The 21,135-nt window shown below is 38.2% G+C and overlaps 1 protein-coding gene across 2 annotated transcripts in view; it reads right to left on the reverse strand.

Moving 5' to 3' along the window:
* Positions 1-21,135, reverse strand: part of CTNNA2 (catenin alpha 2) — a 465,672-nt gene that overhangs the window by 431,992 nt on the left and 12,545 nt on the right. Inside the window, exon 1 of one of the 2 annotated variants that reach the window (XM_031588178.2) lies at positions 13-33. The exons of the other annotated variant lie outside the window; for it this stretch is intronic. The gene's annotated coding sequence lies outside the window, so the exon portion shown is untranslated. Of the gene's footprint in view, positions 1-12; positions 34-21,135 lie in introns of those variants that run through there. 2 annotated transcript variants of the gene reach the window in all.

Consider the following 21,135-nt stretch of genomic DNA (forward strand, 5'->3'; position numbering starts at 1 on the left):
GAATCTACTTACCCTTGAAAGGCCTCAGGTACACAGGGATCTCCAACAAGACATCCCTGTCTCCACTGCCAACACTTAAATGAAGTCTGGGAAGGGGTGAATTCTGGCTCCACCCCTTACAGTCACTCAGTTGCTTGGCTTGCAGCTGAGCTCCCCTGGGTTGGCCCTGCCTTCCCACCAGGTGCTCAATCACTGGTTCAAGCTGTGACTTAGCACTTCCACTACAAAGTACCTACAAATAACTTTGGCATAAAGAAAAAAAGCAATAGGTAAAAGAGAACGTGAAAAGGATAAGTACTGAAAACACAACTTACGTTGACGTTAATCACATCAACCTCAAAAAGAATCAGTTATAGGAATATAATTCCATTGCAAAACCTTCCATAAACTGGATGTAGTTGGATCACCAGCAGAAACACTCAGGCCTTCACAAAAATCAACAACTGAAGTGACAAAGGCCAAAAAGTTTATTTATTTTAAATATTTAATTTTAAACAAAGGATCAGTTGATTACTCCAGAGAGTGAGAGGTCTCAAAAATAAAACAAAAAGTAAATAAGCTACTCAATGAAAGAGGAAGTAATGAAATTTCCTACATCCCCTCCTAAGCTTCAGCAAAGTGTGAATGTCATGCATATGTGGACAAAAATCTTTCACAGAATCACAGAATCACAGAATTGCCAGGGTTGGAAGGGACCTCAAGGATCATGAATCTCCAACCCCCCTGCCACGTGCAGGGCCACCAACCATTCCACCTAATGCTAGACCAGACTGCCCAGGGCCCCATCCAATCTGGCTTTGAACACCTCCAGGGACGGGGCATCCACAACCTCCCTGGGCAGCCTGTTCCAGTACCTCACCACTCTCTCCGTAAAGAATTTCCCCCTGACATCCAACCTATATCTCCCTTCCCTCAGGTTAAAACCATTTCCCCTTGTCCTGCTGTCACTCACCCTTTCAAAGAGTTGATTCCCCTCCTCTTTGTAGGCTCCCTTTAGGTACTGAAAGGCTGCAATGAGGTCACCCCGCAGCCTTCTCTTCTCCAGGCTGAACAAGCCCAGCTCCCTCAGCCTGTCCTCATAGGGGAGGTGCTCCAGTCCTCTGATCATCTTCGTGGCCCTCCTCTGGACCCTCTCCAACAGCTCCCTGTCTTTCTTGTACTGGGGGCTCCAGACCTGGACGCAGTATTCCAGATGGGGCCTCACAAGAGCAGAGTAGAGGGGAACAATCACCTCTCTGTCCCTGCTGGCCACCCCTCTTCTGATGGAGCCCAGGATCCCATTTGCCTTCCGAGCCGCAAGGGCACACTGCTGGTTCATGTTAAGTTTTTCGTCTTTCTTTCCTACAGCTCAGATGTGTATCGATTTTTCTTTACATTTATTAATTTAATCCTTATGTTTATTGGTATCAACTCATCGAGGAGGGCAGGAGGGTAGAAAGAAGAACCAAAGAAATCTTTTCTAGTCTCACCCAAAAAATGCTCTTAAAATGTGCTGTTCTGAAATTTCCCTGAGTAAGATTCTAATCAATGGATACTCCTCCTTGCTGCGGACATTTATGTGGCTCAGCTGCTTCAGAATTCATGCAAACACATTGAAGATGATCTGAATTATACATTTTCAGACGTGCTTCTACATCTTTGATTTTGACATCTCATTGTTTCAGTGAGGAGCACTTTAGAGAGAAGGAATAGAAGGAAGTGAGCATCTGGGTCCATGTCAGAAGGCAGCTTATAGCTCAGAATTTGCATATAAGAGCAGAAAAACGTTTTTCCACTGATACATACACACTCTTCTCTTACCACCCTAAACTACAGTGTCAGTATATGCATTCATTTTCTTGACGCGTGGATTTTACATTCTATGTATTTTGGGAGAAAACAGGTTTTTTTTCCATATTCTGCATTAGAAAAAGTGCTTATGGTCCTAAGGGCAGCGACAGAAGGAAAAATACATAAAAACTTCTCAGAGACAACTGAAATGTGACTGCTGTGGTTCTACTCCTTTTACACAAAGACAGACACATGCAGCAAGAATATCTGCCCCATCTATACATTTCTCAGCATTCCAGAGTGAATGACTTCACGTTCCTAAGATATTGTTATAAAATAGTATAAAAAAAAAAGTATTTATTAGCATGCTATCCCTATTTCATTGAGCCTCCAAAGTAAAAGAAGAAAGATGCTCTGTCACTTGGTGACCTTCATGCATATCACATACCATGAATTATTAAAATCAGCATAGATCTCATCCATTTGAGCAAATTAACAAGATTCTATTGTATTTTGAAACTGAAGCCACATCAGAGATGTTGTTATCAGGGTGCACTGACAGTTTTTAATCACATAGCATTTAGAACTTCTGATCAATACAATGGACTTCTAGCTCGCTCACAAAGATGAAAACTAATGAGCAAAACTGATTTAAATTTGCAAGTTCATCTGCTTATAATGAAACTAAGCATGAAAGGCTTTTTTTTTTTCCCAATGGTACATTCTTTTACTTCCAGATAACGTACACTATCTTTTTAAGAGTTACCTAGAGAAAGCAAGAGAATAATTAGTTGTAAAAAGTCAATCAACAGCAGCAAAGTGAAAGAAAGTGAAAGAAACCTGTCAGATCAGCGATATGAAAAGGTGGAAGAAAAAGAAGTAGATACAGAAGAATAATTTATTGAAAAAAGCTTGTCCTAGGTTTCCTTATTTTATTTTCCCGGAATACTTTTAAAAATCATATTTTTAATATGACTCTTTTCAGCAGCGTGTGGAGACAGGACAAGGGGAAATGGCCAGAAGCTGGAGCATAGGAAGTTCCGCACCAATGTGCGCAAGAACTTCTTTACGGTGAGGGTGACGGAGCACTGGAACAGGCTGCCCAGGGAGGTTGTGGAGTCTCCTTCTCTGGAGATATTCAAGACCCGCCTGGACACCTACTTATGCAACCTGGCGTAGGGAACCTGCTTTGGCAGGGAGGTTTGACTCGGTGATCTCTGGAGGTCCCTTCCAACCCTTATGATTCTGTGATTCTGTGATTTTATTTTGCCATAAATAAAACATTAAATTTAAGCCAAACATCACTATACTTGCTGGCATCCAAACAAAAGAGACTGACAGGTACAGTGGCTGCTCTATATTCTTTGCACGAGTTATGAGGTCAGAACACGTTTTCTGATGGCTACTTAGTGCTATGCAAATTGTCTACATCACAGTTGGTTTTATGTTTCTGCTCCAGAAGCAGAAAAAAAATGGGGAAAAAAGAAACCATAATAACTGAGACATATTTTAAAAGTGATAATATCTAATTAATACACATTAGCCTTCATTAGAGGGCTTACAGTGAAACTCCAGACTGTTACCTTGCTGCTGATCTAGCCAAAACCAAAGTTCTGCTCATGAAGCCAACCTTTTCAGGAGGTAAAGAGAGAAAAACATTTTTGTTTCAGTCCATGGTTTTCTTGCTGTTTGTCTGTCCAAATCACAGAATGGCCTGGGTTGAAAAGGACCACAATGATCATCTAGCTTCAACCCCCTGCTATGTGCAGGGTCATCAACCACCAGACCAGGCTGCCCAGAGTCACATCCAGCCTGGCCTTGAATGCCTCCAGGGATGGGGCATCCACAACCTCCTTGGCAACCTGTTCCAGTGCATCACCACCCTCCGAGTGAAATACCTTCTCCTAATATCTAATCTAAACCTCCCCTGTCTCAGTTTAAAACCATTCCCTCTTGTCCTATCGCTATCCACCCTCATAAATAGCCATCCCCTCTCCTGTTTATATGCTCCCTTCAAGTACTGGAAGGCCACAATGAGGTCTCCCCGGAGCCTTCTCCCTTTTTATTCTAAGTTCAGAAACTAACACGTACTTGAAATTGCAGTAAAGCTCTGTTCCTTCCATCCATTTGGACAATTAAAAAATTAATAACTTAATACCATTTCTAAGATAGAAAAGACACGCAAAAATTCATTTCTAACTATAGACAACCTTTCTTGTACTGATTTGAAAAGAAGAATGCTATATACACCCCGCACATACATTTTATTAAAATAACAACAATTTAAGTGCCAATTTTCTGCATTTTGATTAAATTTTTAAATATGAATATGAGGTAGGTTCCTGTTTTGTTTATTTTTATTAGGAATTTAAGTGACAGATTGTATTTAAATGTATATCAACCAGTTTTAAAGGTCACTGATCAAGACGAATCGTCTGCCTCCTAGAAAAGTGACTGGAGAGGGAGGAAAAAAAATTGAACAAACATCAATTTATTTTTTCTTTAATGACAATTCTTTCACATAGATGAGAAAGATGCCGAGGAAGCCACACAATGGGGAGTATTTGGTGCTTTTCCAACAGTGACTTCTGCTAGAAAGTGAAATAGACTTTTGGAAAGAGCACTTGTGATTAGAACAGACACACATACTTGGCGATGTTGTTTAAGGGAAAAAAAAAAAATTGTCAAGAAAATGATCCATGTAACTTGACAGGTCTTTTCCCACTCTAATTGTTAGGACTGACTCAAAAAGCACCAATAAGACACCAGGAAACAAATTATCTCCTTTCAAGTTAAAATTGTGTCTGCTAGCAGAGCATACTTACATTTTAGACATTCACTTGTAGCAGTCCTATACCATTTTAACATGTCTAATAATTTGAATTCAAATTTGGAACAACAAAGACAACAATTCTTTGAGTACTATTAATTTAATCACAGTAAAGTGAAAATGCTTCATCTACTATAGATACAGAAATAAATACGTATAGATAGAAATATATACAGCTAAATAATACTAATACTATATCAATTTTCAGAGAGTAAGAGTAATAAATACCAAAAAAAATTCCTCCTAAATGAAACTTCGAGATTTTGAAGAACAAGAATTGTGTTCATGATTTATTCTCACTATTTCCAAATGTTATTCTGCAATCCAGACTAGTGCTTAGGCTGTTCTCCAACATCACCTCACAGAAACAGAGATGTTTCACACCACTGTAGACGTAATTTTAAAGCAGTTATGTGAAGTCAAATATGGCATCAAGATTTAAATAAGCTTAAATGCAACAGAACTGCTTACAAAAAAAAATATTTAAGACAGAGGTGAGCAATAAATTCAGCAAATTGTTAAGCATCTTTTCTTCTATATAGGTACTATATTTATCGTATTTTCGAAGGTGGAAATAAAATATCTCACTGCAGGCCCTTGATTTCTGAACATAAACATGAGTTTGACCATTGAAATGCCATTAACTCTTTTTCTCAAGCAGATTGGGTTGGTTTAAATTGTTGCTTCAGAGAGTAAGGAAGCAGGTTTTAACAGGAATGATTCAGTGAATTCCTAAGGCAGGCCCCAGAGAAGGTAAAAAGAGGTCTAGGAATCCAGCTTTCAAAAATAACACATTCAGCTCCAAACGTTGATGCAGAAAAATCCACATTTCACAAGATGCTGAGGCTGGGGGGGAGGGGGGGAAGATCTCCTTTGGATAGACTTTTGATAGACCAATAGGTTTAGTTAGCGTGAATGAGTTTGAGGGGGTAAAACTAAATCCTGTTCAAGAACAAATTCTCAAAACCTTCCTCTTGCAATAAATCTCAGATCTTAAAAATGAGCTCCTTATGTGGTGCAAATGCAACCTTTAACTTTCCTTCAAAGGAAAGACTGAGCTAGAGGGAGACCATAGGAATTGATTTAAGCTCTTCCACTTAACGGAATAAGGACACTAAGCTTGGCATTTAATACTAACCTAAGAGGTACACATGATTCTCCGAATTCTCTCCCTTATTTCCTATTCCTCACTACTTAGTATAACTGGTCTCAAAGTTATTTTCCTAACAAAGCAGAAATTATAAACACATATAAAGACGTGTTTGAAAAAAGAATGCATTTCTTGAGCACGTTCCTCCTCAGTGCCAGGCTTCAACCCACCACATCTAAACCTAGCATGCAACAACCATGCAACAACCACTTATCAGTGACATAAGCCACGGAAATTCTTCCTGCTAAGTCTAGAGAGGATAGCATAGCAGAGGATAACAACTTAAACAGCTGCTCCTTCCACTTCTTTCTGACCTCAAAAGGTCTAACTCTGTGCAAAGGTTGTTATAACACTGCTGGCACTGCTCACCTGCATAACAACAAAAAACAGTTCATTCACGCAATTTTCTTTTTCTTTTCAGTTTTATGAGATCCAAGACACTGGGTTGATTTTTTTTTAAGCTATTTTAAAATAGTTCCACAGCAAATTCAGACACTGAGAAGTTGCAGTACTGATAATGAATTCCAAAACTCTGGGCTGCATACAGAAATAATCAGAACTAAATCATTAAACAACTACAAAATACACATTCTATTAAACTACTGATTTCTTCAATAAACAAATCATGTGAAGAACGAAAACGGTCAGTGGAAAAACAGGTTAAAACATCTTAGATAGATGAAACCAAGGCATTTTGTGTCAATACTGATAATTACGCGTGCAATGAAGCTGTCAAAAGTATCAAAAGTATAGACAGAAAACTGGATTAAAGGGAACAAAATAATTCTATCATTACTTAGAAAAGCTGGTTTTGGAAGATACAGACTTTCTAAATTTTTTTATGTTTTAGGCAGGAAATAGTATTACTACTTAATTTTTTAACTTTTTTTGAGGGTGGGTGTCCTGACTCAAGTAGAACTGTCCCCAGTGAGTTGCTTCTCATAAAGCTTCCATACATCTTCGATGGGTTCTCTTCTGAACATCAGGATGTGTATCTCAAAAAGGGAAACCAAAGACTGCAGCAGCAAAATGTGGGGACTCTCCGCAGGTGAAACCGAGCACCCACAGCAGCAATTGCCATTCTTTATTTTAACAATCACCATCCTGAATCAAACTGAACTGGTAGAAGAAGAGATGGGAGGACACTGCGGACAAAGCTGAGCTACAGCTGATCTAATGGATTTGCTAGTCTGAACTTCTGCTTACAAGTGGTTGTTGGATAGTCACTTCTCTGGTAGATATTACTCAGAATACCTGCTGGACAACATAAACTGCTATTTAAAATATATACATGAAAGCCTAGTATGGTCTTTATAACAAGTTTCTTCAAATGTGAAGCCTGCAGCTTCGTATCATTAGCAAGATTGCTGCAACAGTCACAAAAGCAGCACCACTTCAGTGCTTAAAAGGATTTATTATAACCAGAAAGAAGAAACAAGGATACTTTTGAATAAACTCAATACAATTATTTCCTGCACCTAATAACAGGCCCTGGATTTTTCTTCACCAGCCCAGCAGATCTGATTATCCGGACAGGGAGCCAAGAAATCCCTTCCTGTCTGTTGTGCTGAATCCAGCCTTACCTCTGCAGGTCCCAGCTGGGATTTCTTAAGCACTTAATACTTCATGTCACACAAAGAATTTTACTGTACAGATAGGAAATCCAGCATTTAGGCAAATCAGTTCTCTTCAACACAAGAAATATTTATGTTAGGTCTAAAATTCTTTATTTTTATTTTTTTTTAAAGACAAATTTTGACAACAGAGGCATTCTCAGGCCTCTTTAAGCTAACAATTAATTAAAATAATTTTAAAGGCTTTTTTTTTGGTTTATCTTTAAAGTTTTCTAGTCTCTGAAAATATCTCAGATTTGTATTTGAACTATTTCACTAACAATGCATAGAACATCCCAGACTCTTAATGTAACAGGGTTAATATCAAATATTAGTTGAATACTCTTAAATATTACTCTTAATGAATTACTCTACTTAATGATATTCTGTGCTGATCTAAAATTCAAAGTTCATTAATGTATACGCATGACAGAACACAAGGCTGCTTGATGACCTCATTGAAGCTTGAGTACCTAAAGGGAGCCTACAAACAGGAAGGGAGTCAACAATTTGCAAGGTTACATAATGGCAAAACAAGGGGAAAGTTTTAAGTTGAAGGAGGAAAGATTTAGGTTGGATATCAGGGGGAAGTTCTTTACTATGAGAGTGGTGAGGTGCTGGAACAGGCTGCCCAGAGAGGCTGTGGATGCCCTGTCCATCCCTGGAGGTGTCCAAGGCCAGATTGGATGGGGTCCTGGGCAGCCTGGGCTGGTATTAAATGTGGAGGTTGGTGGCCCTGCATGTGGCAGGGCAGTTGGAGCTTGGTAATCCTTGAGGTTCCTTCTGACTCAAGTCATTCTATGATGAGCTGACAGTGTGCCCAGGTGGCCAAGAGGGCCAACGGCATCCTGGCCTGCATTAGAAATAGTGTGGCCAGCAGGAGCAGGGAGGTGATCATCCCCTGTACTCAGCACTGGTGAGGCCGCACCTCGAGTACTGTGTTCAGTTTTGGGCCCCTCACTACAGGAAAGACATTGAGGCCCTGGAACGAGTCCAGAGAAGGGCAACAAAACTGGTGAGGGGTCTGGAGCACAAGACTTATGAGGAGTGGCTGAGGGAGCTGGGATTGTTTAGTCTGGAGAAGAGGAGGCTCAGGGGAGACCTTATTGCACTCTACAACTTCCTGAGGGGAGGTTGTGATGAAAAAGGGTCTGGCCTCTTCTCCCAGGCAAATAGTAGGACCCGAGGAAATGGCCAGAAGTTGTACCAGAGGAGGTTTAGGTTGGACATTAGGAGAAACTTTTTCTCTCAGAGGGTGGTCAGGCACTGGAATGGCTGCCCAGGGAGGTGGTGGAGTCGCCGTCCCTGGCAGTGTTCAAGGGGCGCCTGGACGAGGAGCTACGAGATATGGTTTAGTAGCTTGGTACTAATAGGAATGGGAAGGTGGTTGGACTAGATGATCTTTCAGGTCGTTTCCAACCTTGTGATTCTATGATTCTATGATATGATGATGGTGACAAAGAAATTAAGGTATATGACGACTCATACTTTTCCTCAGGTTTCTACTAACACTGTGAAGGCAGCAATAAACCACAGCTCTCAAAATAAAAAGTAACTACTAGTTTCTATAATGTACATCTCCATACAGACTGGAATGGAGATGTACTTTAACCTATGCAGAAAGCTTGCTTAGCCTTGCAGGTAACCTGAACACAGCTATCAAGTAATTAATTTTTCACTTATTCAGAGTATCCTCAATTAATTCAATAATTGACACACACCGCACAAAATATCTCCTACACCAGATATGCCATTTAAGAATATCTGCACAGCAAGTTTCCATGTGGAGCAACTGGCAACATTCAGGTTACCAGTATAAATAATCACTCAAAAGGATGCTTCACCTTCTTTTTACAATAACTAATGAGCTTTGATCAAATCAAAGGCTTTTACTACCTATTACAAGTCTTTTCCAGTGCCAGTGTCAGGCTGCCATTCTCAATTTATGTACAACCTCAAGAGAATCCATTTAAACACTGGTATTCACCATCCAAAGAGCTTGTGGATGCCCCATCCCTGGAGGCATTCAAGGCCAGGCTGGATGTGGCTCTGGGCAGCCTGGTCTGGTGGTTGGTGACCCTGCAAATAGGAGGGGGTTGAAACAAGATGACCACTGTGGTCCTTTTCAGTCCAGGCCATTTTATGATTCTATGATTGTTTCTTACATAGAAGATAATTTATCAGCCTTTTCAGGCTGGTAATCCTTTATTTGAATTAAATTATTTTTCCAAGCACCTCATATTTTCCACAGGGAAAAAAAAATAGTAGGTAAAGTGATTAAAATTGAGAACACCACAAGATAAACACACACAACAATAAATGTAGGTCAGCCATAAAATCTGAGTTCTTTGCTAAATTGGGTTGATTCAAGAAAACTGTTTCAATATTACAAAAAGTGAAAGCATAAAGCAAAAAAAGAAAAAACAACACTAGTTTAAGGGTTTTATGGTAAGCAATAGAGCTGCCGTACTACATTTAATCCCAACATCCAGATTTTAGAACAGTCATCAGACCCTAGTGAGGTACAGAACAGAGTTACATGGCTTCTATTTCCTATTTTCGGATAATCATAGTAATTCTAATTCTGACTTTGGATATCTCTTGGTCTGTTATATAAGCATTATTTCTGGACTTCCTTCCACATTGTCCAGTCTAAGTCATATCTAAATCTTCCAGTATTATACTCTTATAACATTCTGATTCCATCTATATACCTGAAGCTCGGCTTTCCCCCCTCATCTTTTTGATATTATCATCCCACATCTCACTTTCTGTTAAAGGCAATTTTATTCCATCCTATGTTCTCAGGAAACTATTACAAAGACAGTTTAGTTTTTTGGTGAAGTTAGTGCTTTTTCAAAATTCTTCCACTAATTCACTTTTCTACGCTCTATCACTCATCTTCACTTTCAGAACTTTTTGAAACTTTACCAGACACTTACTGGGCTGTAGCTTAATGAGCCTTTCTCTCTGCAGCAGTGATGGTTTCAGCAGCATGTACTTATTCTTCATCACTTCTTCCCACACCTGAGTTGTGCTCTGAGTTCTGCTCATATAAGTATTTTTTCAAGTGAGTAATGAAACAACAACAACAACAAAAATCCGGGATTAAAATAAGCATTTTTAAAAAGGAAAGTTAGTTTAGCACAGATTAGATATGCACAAACAGTTATAGCACAGCTCAGGAGGCAACGCAGAATGAGAATGGCAGCTGCTTAAGTCAACCCTGGAGCTAACTAATTAGAAAATAAGCCTTCAGCAACAGGAAGTTGATTTCAGCTACAAATATCCCATAAAGCAGCTAAATCATTAAACACATAGCTTTGCACCTTCTCATAAAGCTGCTCTTGACATCTACAAGGAAACTATTCCAAAACTCCATCTCCTCGTTGCTTTCTTTCACTTTCCTCCTGCACACACAGTGCAGCCATCTACAGAAAAGATATATTGTGGATAGATGGGATAAGTTATTGTCACCAAGCTTTACCTTGCTACCACTGCTAACTTTGTCTGTGTTAGCATTCCATCTGTATAAATCCAGCTGTTGCCCTTCACTTGAAATGGAAATGGAATCTATTTTTGTCGGGTGTTTATACAGCACTTAGCTCAAACAGAACAGAACTTTCTCCCAAGACTCAAAATAAATGGCAATAAAATATACAAAAATCAGCCTCCCATTCCCTCTCAAAAATCACAGAAAACTTTATGACCAACATGTATAGCAACTACAACAAGAAATTCTCTTACCTCCCCTACACCTACAGCTGTATTTTTAAACACAGGAGTTAAGCCTAGAAGGCACTCATTGCAGATGACATTGGTGTATTTATGCAGCAGTAGTTATTGAAATAATCAAATAGCCACACACAAAAAAAGACAAAATCCATTCAGAGATTTCAGAGATTACTAAACAGATACCACTTATCTGATATTGAATTTTAAGTCACGAGAAGCGTATACAGTCATACACTGAACCTGTAATTGTTGATCCCTTAAAGCATGCAGATAGTATTAAAGATAATTACTAAAAAAAAATTTTTAGTCCATAATTTTTTTTTTGTCATATCTCCAACCTGACATTTCCTTCAAGTTGAACAGACTGGTTTGGATTTTTTAAGCACCATTTTCACTTGCTGTATACCTTCCTGAATAGGTATTTTTCTGCAATTCAGATTTGACTGGTTCAAGATAGACCCTCCATGTAACACTCTTATAATGAGTAAATTATTACCATTTAAAACAGCAAGACTGTAATGATAACTTAATATGTTTAACAAATTGATGCCATGTTTAAGACAATCCTGCTTTTTACGCACAGCCTCAGGCAAACCAGCAAAACCACAACAGTGTTATTTTACTAAATATATTTACAGAGAGCAGTTTTCCTCTTTGAAAACGACTGACCTAAAGGAACACTCCATCCTAGCAACTGCCAACTGACACCAGGTACTACAGGCATTTTAATTCACCCAGAATTTCCTATTATTGATTGATGGTGAAAGAATCATGAACACTGAGGGAGACTTAAAATCAGTCTTAAGAAGCCAGGAGCATATGAATTTTAAACACAAGAAAAACTTCATAGGAGCTGATGGCTAGCCTGCTACACTTGTAAAGCAGTTCAAACACTGCCTTTACCAAACTTAGAATCATAGAATGGCCTGGGTTGAAAAGGACCACAATGACCATCTAGTTTCAACCCCCCTGCTATATGCAGGGTCACCAACCAGCAGACCAGGCTGCCCAGAGCCACATCCAGCCTGGCCTTGAATGCCTCCAGGGATGGGGCATCCACGACCTCCTTGGGCAACCTGTTCCCACCTCCTTCCAATGTGTCAGCTTCTAAGAGGATGCTCAGAACATCTGCTGACTTTAAGGAAATCTGCAATCATGAGTTAGAAACTGCCTTGATTGCAGCCATTTGCACCCAGAAGTAGGACTGCCTTTGCCTTGTGAATGCATACTATGCAGTGGGTGAGAGCACAGACCTTAAGCCTTGCAGCTCCATTTCTGAGAAGTATAACGCAAAAGGGTATCAGACAAACATATAGAAATAACTCAAGTTATTTGTTTTTATCCCAGTTCCATAGAGGGAAAAGACTGGCTGACCCTTTTGAAAATGCTGAAAAATTCATATGCCAGAAAACAAGTCGAATTTACGTATGGGATCTTGCTACATCTCTTACATAAACAAATCTGAAGACCAGGACTTGATCCTTAAAATAACCACACTCTGCATTTTTACTTTTTGAACCAGTAGACATATAATCAAACACGGACATAGACGGCATGGTTCCAGTGGGAGATATATATTGCTGGATATCTAACAGAATCCTTAAGAATTCATCTGAAAAAGAAACAGCAATATCCACACAGTAAAATTACTCAAATCTGAGCTGCTTTCCATTCTACAGCACCGAATTTCATAAAGAGACATTTCAAAATTGGTATGAAACTTTAAAAATTGTAAAAGAATTGGAAATTCAACTATTAAAAAAAGAAAAAAAAAAAGATGAGGCTATTAGTTGAGCTTCCCTCTGTCCTGCACAAGGACAGTGTAAAGCATTAAAAGCATTACTTCACTAATGTTATGGTGCTATTCTCAGAAGGTAAATTCAATCTCATCAAAACTAAGACAAAATATACAGTAACTACAGTATTGTATTTCAAATTGTTTGCAACCCACCCAAGTGATGACAGTTATTTTTTGCCCTGACATCAGGAAGGCACCACAACCAACTTCTTTCTATTTCAGTTTTCAGAGCATCTTTCTGCATTGCCTCAAGATGCACCAGGGGAGGTTCAGGTTGGATATATTTCTTCTCTGAAAGAGTGATAATGCATTGGAACAGGCTGCCCAGGGAAGTGATGGAGTCACTGTCCCCAGAGGCATTCAAGAAGTAGAGAGACATGGCTCTTGAGGACAAGATCTATGGTGGGGATGAATTGGGGATGGACTTGGGGATCTTAGAGGTCTTTTCCAACCTTAATGATTTAAAGATAGGAAGAATTTTGCTACATCAGAAAATCCCCTAAAGCTCAGGAGAAAGAAAGAAAATCCATTTTTCATTACTGCTATTAAAATACAAAGTAACTTCTTGCATAAATTCATAAAAACCACCTGTCAATTTTCTTGAGATCACTTAACAAATGACCAGCCTTTTGCAGGCAACAGGTAATGCAGATGACAAAGACGTGCTAGTTCTAAAAATAAAAAATAATAATAAAAAAAGCAATTTAGGTAATGCCAGATTAATTCTCCCACATACCAACTTTTCTTCTCATTCAGCACAGTTTTCATTTTGTTACTGAATCTTTGATCAATGTCTCTGAAGAAATCATCTCTATGAAGATTAAGAGAAGAAAGGAATGCAGATAAACTTGAAAACAGCAAATAAACTCTTCAAGTCATCAGGTAAACAAGCTACTATAGGCCACTCAGTGGAATACAAGTAGTGTTTATATAGGATTAGAATGGAAAGAGTGACGGGTTCAGCGAGGTGAAACTGTCACCATTCATACCTTTTCAAACAAAATATTAGTACTGACAAAAATTGGCAAAATCCAGATCTTGATCCAAGAATTACAAATATTAAGATGAAAACAATTCTCACCATTGTATGAAACATAGACCCCAATCATCTGGGACACAAAAAACCAAGAGTGAGACAAATTGTTAGAAATGAATATAGCATGATTTAAAGATAAAATAATAAAGTAAACCCTCAATAATAGTGACCCAATTCTATTCATTGTATCCATTACTGCTAAAATCCCTTTAATTAACACTTCAGTCTCAGACACCTTTCCTTCTTCCTAGTTAGGATGCAAAGAATTTCCTCAGCTTTCCTGCTTGGCCTCCTCCAACATTCCCTTTCCCACCTCAGTCCTGAACCAACTGCCAACCCCACTGAATGGCTTTTGCTTCCGAAGGATTAGGAATAGATTCATAATTAGTTTGCTTGCCTTGAACTTCTCTGCAGAATTATTTTTGGCCATTTTGGACATTTAACATTTCAACACTGTTTGGAAGATACCTTTCCAAATACATTTACTAAAAATAGCTTTTTCTACTATCCTAAATCCTCATTCTGATTACTCTTCATTCTTTATTTTAAAGAATAAATATATATATATATATATATATATATATTTTCCCTACTGTCTTAAAGTTTCTTAAGAACAGAAACTGGAAAAAAAAAAAAAAGCTTTTTAATGTTCCCTATAATTTCTTTGTAAGCATGTCTTCCTACACGTGTATTTCCTCTGGAAATTGAACACTATTATGGTTAATTTGGATTTTCTCCTCACCTCCTACAAGGATCAGAATAAAAATGTGTATGATCACAGTTTCATATCTTCAGTAGTAATCATTTTAGATAGGTCCAACAGTTATTCAAATCCAGGAGTTCCTTTTCCTCAACTGTAATGCTCTGTAAAGCAGTCCTTGGATGGACAACTGCCACACCATTGTTGAGCTTCTCCTGCTTTGTCATGAACTTCAGTACATGTACTGCATTACCGATTATAGGAGTTAATTTTTTAATCTAACTGAATTCTAAGCTTTCTTGAAGGTATAGTGCAACCCTACAGCTTCCCTATATAACTTCCCTAGTCCATAAACTGAACTGCTATCATTCTTCAAACGCAATATTAGTATCAATATACTTATTTGAAATCCAACATTCAAGTCCCATTATTTTCTATTTTGGGACAATAACCATAAAATGGATCAGATTGAAATGAACCTGAAATACCATCCAGTTCCAACCCCCAGCCGTGAGCTGGTTGCCTCCAAGTAGCTCAATCTGCCCATGGCCCCATCCAGCCCGTCCCTGAATGCCTCAATGAATGAGGCATCCACAACTTTTTTGGCTTGTGTGTGCTGTTCAGGCTCTTTTTCATTGCTTTCCATTTGAGATTTCTCAACTGCTTTTATATCCTGTGAGATATTAACATTTCAACCAACAATACTGTAAAGATCCTAATACTCAGTTTTCTACTTCACAACATTCATTTTCCCCTTAGTACTTTTTCTTCCATATGAAATCTTATCTGCATGAGGACTTTGATCTCCGTGCTGCTGCTCATCAGTCCTAAGAGGCTGTCTGGACACTGGGAGAATTTTCACCTGTATTTGTCACCTGCAGGAAAATCATCATGAAGTCCTCACAGGAAAGAATGAGAAAATGAACCCGGTTTCCCAAGAGCCCAAGCTGTGAATCCACATTCACTTCTATATTCATATACATCTTGGAAAAAAGGAGGTGAAGAGTAAAGTGACTATTTACTAATTACAGGAAAAAATATATATTTTTAGGATACTCTAGCATAAATCTCACTAAGCAGAACTGAAGATTTTATACTTGGTGACTGGGGTCAAAGATGCCACATGAAATTACGTTTTGTACCACTGCAAAATATGGTACACTGGGAGAAGCAAACATGTTTCACGTGTAATATGATTTCAGTGAGCAATTGATACTAAAGTCACAGCTGGAACTCATTGAAAAAGCAGCTCTGCATTGCTTCATTCGGAAAGGAAAAGGAATGGGGAGTTGAATACTAGCATGTCACTACTTGAATTTGTTACAAATCTAATCTTTAATGTTGTCTGCTTCCTTCTGCAAAAAGGTCTACTAGAACTACAAAATGTATTTGTAAAGTCTCAGTGAGAAGCACTGAATACTTTCTGTATGAGAAGTGTCTAAACAGACTTCAATCTTCAACACGAAAAAGGAAACTGACGAAATAAAAAATTTAAAGACAAAAAGAATGGAGGCGAATAGGTAACACTATATTATATGCCTCAAAAGGCTTAAAAGCACCTCAGAAATTCTTCAGTGAAGAGTTTTAAAACATTAGAAAGGAATTACTTCTTCCCTCAAATTTGTGGAGCCAGTTGCAGTAGAATGTTTCAGAGATGAAGAAGGCAATGCTAATGAAGGAAGTTATGAAACATTAATGGAGCTGTCTTCATTTAAAAGTTATCACCCAGATGCTACCCTGAGATTCACGAAACCCACAGGCAGCTATTATAGGCTGGGATAGAATAACCAGGAAAGAATCAGCCTGTACACATCCTCTTTGTTTTCAACCACCGCTACGGAAATAATACCACATTTTGCTATTAAGCATGCTGATTACAGGAAAAAATTGTCAAAAAGACTTGAAGATATCAACATATACATAATTTGGACTTAGGCAGGCATTGATATTTCACACTTTTTGTCAGATGAGCTCACATTTCTGCTAAAAAGCCTATACTTGTTCCAACTCTTTGACAAGCTACTTAATTGTCTAGGAGCTTCATCAAGAGTTTGGGATTCAGTTCTCTTTTAGACTTCTTAGGCATCCTCGTGTTTGTGTTTAGGGTTAAGAATCGAAGTTCTTTCAATATTATCAATGCAAGCACCTCTAAAAATGCTTTAAAACCACTACAGATGATAATTGTACTAATAGTACAGTTCTATGAAATAACCAATTCATCCCACTATCAGCAGATTTACAAATATGAGTGAGTGCTTCACAAGTCTAAATAAAACTTTCCTAACCTGTACATCTGTTAAAAGCATAAATAAACAATAATAAAAAAAAAATCCCCCCAAACAATAACAAGCTGCATGCTCTGATTCTGTGATTCTATGCTCTGCTTTACAAAGCTGGATTTCATTCACAAATGTATCAGGTTTTATTCTAAACAGATGAGTCACTGCATATTCGTTGTCTTCAGTCTTCAAACATTTGGTTAATATATGCAGGAAACACAGAGCTACAATAACTTGCTTATAAAAAGGAAGGTTTTTTTGGTCTTGACGAGGTTGGGAAAAAAAAAAAAACATTCTTTTCTTGATAGAAAAGAATATTTAGTTAGAAAGGTATATTTTTATTGGGGTCTATCCATACCTCACAAAATAGCAGAGAAATAATAGTAATGAGAAACTTCTACTTTTATGAAAGCATCGATTAAGTTTGGTGCAAATGTGAAGGGAAATGCCAACTAATTATTGATAGTGATTGAGATTATTTTCATTTACATAAGAAAAAAATTACCAAAAAAAGCATAATAATAATAATAATAATAATAATAATAAAACATTTTAAAACAATGAGCAACTTTTGGCCAAAATGTAATGGAAAATACTGAAACCAGTACAAAAAAAAAAAATGTACTCAGTCTTTTATCACAGTCTATTTTTATGTTATTTGACAGTGAGCCACCCCAGCAGTTCCTAAAAATTATAAACGTAACAAATCTTAGCTTTATTGCCCTTTTCATAGAAAGTTCTTCAAAAGCTCATGTTTCATCCGTCTTCCTACTCAACTTCTTTATTGTACTTCAATGTCAGCTTTTTAGGCATCGAAGTATTTTAAACTGCCTTTCTTTTTGTGTTTCCCAGTTGCATCTAACCTCTTTCATAAGAGAAATTCCTACTACTCATTTTTTAAATGCAAGCCAGAAAAATACCTCAATTACTTTTTAACTCTCCATTCTGCACGCAGCAGAAACTTCTGAATATCAAATCAAACAAAGAGGAGGAAATAAAAACAGTTTTAAGAAACAAGACAGCTTCTCACATTAACAGAAATTTCTATATTATGCTCAAAAGCCCTCAGACATAAAGACATATGAATTTTCCTCTTCTGGAGCAGAAATAAAATCTACAATTCCCTTAAATTATGCAATAGGCTTCAGTCTATATCAGCCGTAAACACTCCTCAAATCTGATTCCAACATCCAAATGCCTTCTGTTAAGGGAGAAGGAAAAGTAGGAAGACCATTTTTCCAAGCTGAAGTCATATTTAACCCTCACAGGAACAGCTGAAATAAAGAATTGACAATAAATCAACAGTAAATGACTGATTACAAGAGTAGATAGCGATAGGACAAGGGGAAATGGTTTTAAACTAATACAGGGGAGGTTTAGGTGAGATATTAGGAGGAAGTTTTTCACACAGAGGGTGGTGATGCACTGGAACAGGTTGCCCAAGGAGGTTGTGGATGCCCCATCCTGCAGGCATTCAAGGCCAGGCTGGATGTGGCTCTGGGCAGCCTGGTCTGGTGGTTGGTGACCCTGTGCATAGCAGGGGGTTGGAACTGGATGATCATTGTGGTCCTTTTCAACCCAGGCCATTCTATGATAAATAAGTAAAAGGAACAATACACCTACATAGGTCCTATCAACCTGTGCTAACTGACACTATTCTGACTTCACGTGAATCTTCAACGAACTGAAAATTCACCTCTGCTTCCACAACCTCCAGAGAAAGACTTTTTTACATCTCAGTGTAAGTGTCCTTTTGATCTGCTGCCACACAGAGTTGGGAAATAGAACTGATAAATTAGAGCATACATTATTATATTTACCCTCGAAGCATTTTCTGTATGTGTGCTTCACTGTATTTTCTTGAAGATTTCTTTTCTAAGATACTCTGAATATAATGGAGACAGATTTCAGCTTGCTCTTCCTTAACTCCTATTAAATGTGTTTATGATCAGATCCCATTCCAACACCTTCAGTTCAAAACCTGACTTCTACAGGACCTGCACTTCTCCATCTCAAATGGGTCTCAGCTAAAACAGGATATGGTGTATCAGCAGCAAGATAGAGGACTTAATATTTATGATCATTCAAACTTCTTATTACCTGAATCAATCACTTGGCCTCAGCCCCCAGGTTATGAGTCTTAAAATATTCAATAAACAATAGAAAAAGAAAAAAAAACACTGAAAATTGTTTTTCTGTACTTCATGCCATACAGATCATTGGCTAAAGGAATAAGATCGCTATTTTCAAATAATATTTCTGTTTAAATTAATCACAAGAGCTTGTAATTGTCCAGGAAAATTACTCTTTTTTTCCATCTCCCCTCTTGCTCTCTTTATCACTGTATTATTGTAGAAAACAGTAGAGCTGCTCTTTCTGGAAGTGTCACTGCTTGACCTCTCCATGCAAATTACACAACAGTCCTTAAGGCAGATAAAGCTCAAAATGACAGACACGTGAGCTGCAGGCTTCCAGGTAATAAAAACCATATCCAAAAGGGCTCCGGTTTGTTTGCCTCTGAATTCAGTATTTGAGACAGAGGCTGTACAAGTCTAAATGAAGAAAGACATTTCTTGTGCTGTAAAAAAAAAAAATCTTTTTTTTTTTTTTTTTTTTTGGGGGGGGGGGGGGTGGGGAGAATAACAAAATAAGTTGAAACCTTAATAAATAAATAAAAGGAATTTCATTTTATTGTTCCTGGTCTGTCACCTCCTGGATTTAAGCGGAAGCAGAAATGTGGAAATGCAAGATCCTTCATCATTTCAGAATATATATGGAACTGCACTACGATAAATCAGTGTGCTGGGCTGCAACAGAAAAGCTGTTGTGAAGCCAGCAATAAAGTAAACAGTGATTTAATATCAACCCCACCTCACTGAGCTGTAGGTGGCTTCTACCAGAGAAAGGAAAGCCATCATCGCTGACAAAACTGCTTCAGCCTCCCTGCAACTGAAAGCACTGATTGGGGCAGAAGGGCTGTAAAATTCAGGAGTCAAGAGAAGAAAGCCTCACAATGAGTAAAAAGTGACATTCTTTCTAGGGGACAGACAGGCAGCTGTTGCTAAGAAACTGTTTACAGACAGACTCTCAGATCCTGCTGGTGTATCTACAAAAATTAGGTCACTCTTGGCTCTAGGTAGGAGTAATCTTTGTTGATATAAAATCCTCTGTATCTTTGCTTTATGATTCCTGTCAGTAGTTAACAGTGCTTTAAGAAGGCTGTTTAGATGGTCCTTTTACCAACTAGCACACATTCCTGACCACAGAACTGCAGATTTAAATGACCTGAAGGGTCAGCAGTGGATTCACATCCCCGTGCACTGCAGGGTCAGAATGTTGTCTCCAGGCTCAAATGAAACTCATAGGAGGAGACTGGCATCAAAAGTGCAACCTGAAAAGGGGGAAGAAGGTGCAGTTCATCTTCACACCTCTCTCTTAATTGCTGGGGGGAAAAAAAAACATAGAAAGGAAGCAAAGAACATGCCAGTGAAAGCAGACCAGGAACAGTCTCAGCACTGCTTTTAATGAAGCCTGGCCTGCTAAAAATGAAACGGGAAAGGCCACAATATTCTCTCTTGAAGCCACAAGGAACAAAGTTTGCCTTGAAGAAGAGAAGGCAAGGTCTGAATCTGATCATTTTACCCAGGGAAATGGCATAAGGAGCTCCTAACTATCTAAAACAAAGTAGAACTCACTGCACAGAGAAAACAAATTAGTTCAGAGAAGATGGGGAAAAAAAACTGTATCAATCCAGAGCCAGTTGGTTGTTGTTTTTTTTTTTTTTTCCCTGCATAAATAATCCAAGCATGAGCAGTTTTTCTCATATAAATAACTGCATTTATAAGAAGCCTCAAGTAAGAAGGCTCTTATATCATTATTCACTTAAAAACCACTCCAAAAATTCAGACAAATCACTGCTTTCTAACTGAAAGAAAATAAAATGCACCGCTTGTGGTAATAAACTGCTCATTGTCATCATTCTGGAGAAAGTCATTTTTTCTCTTCACTTAAAAATAAATGCAAAGTGGTAACTTGTTTCCTTCTATTAAGCAAAACACATGAAATGAAAACAAGGACAATAAGCGCTGCTGCACCGAACTGAAGGTAGGAAGGGTCCAGGTGTGATAGCCATAATCCCCCAAAACAAAGTGGTATTTTAGCACCAATGCCCATCTGGTTTAAACTTAGGGGCACGTTCTCAGTAGCATCAATATAAGTCACTAC

The sequence above is a fragment of the Phasianus colchicus genome, chromosome 4 (genome assembly GCF_987193195.1).
Source record: "Phasianus colchicus chromosome 4, bPhaCol1.hap1.1, whole genome shotgun sequence".
NCBI lineage: Eukaryota > Metazoa > Chordata > Aves > Galliformes > Phasianidae > Phasianus > Phasianus colchicus.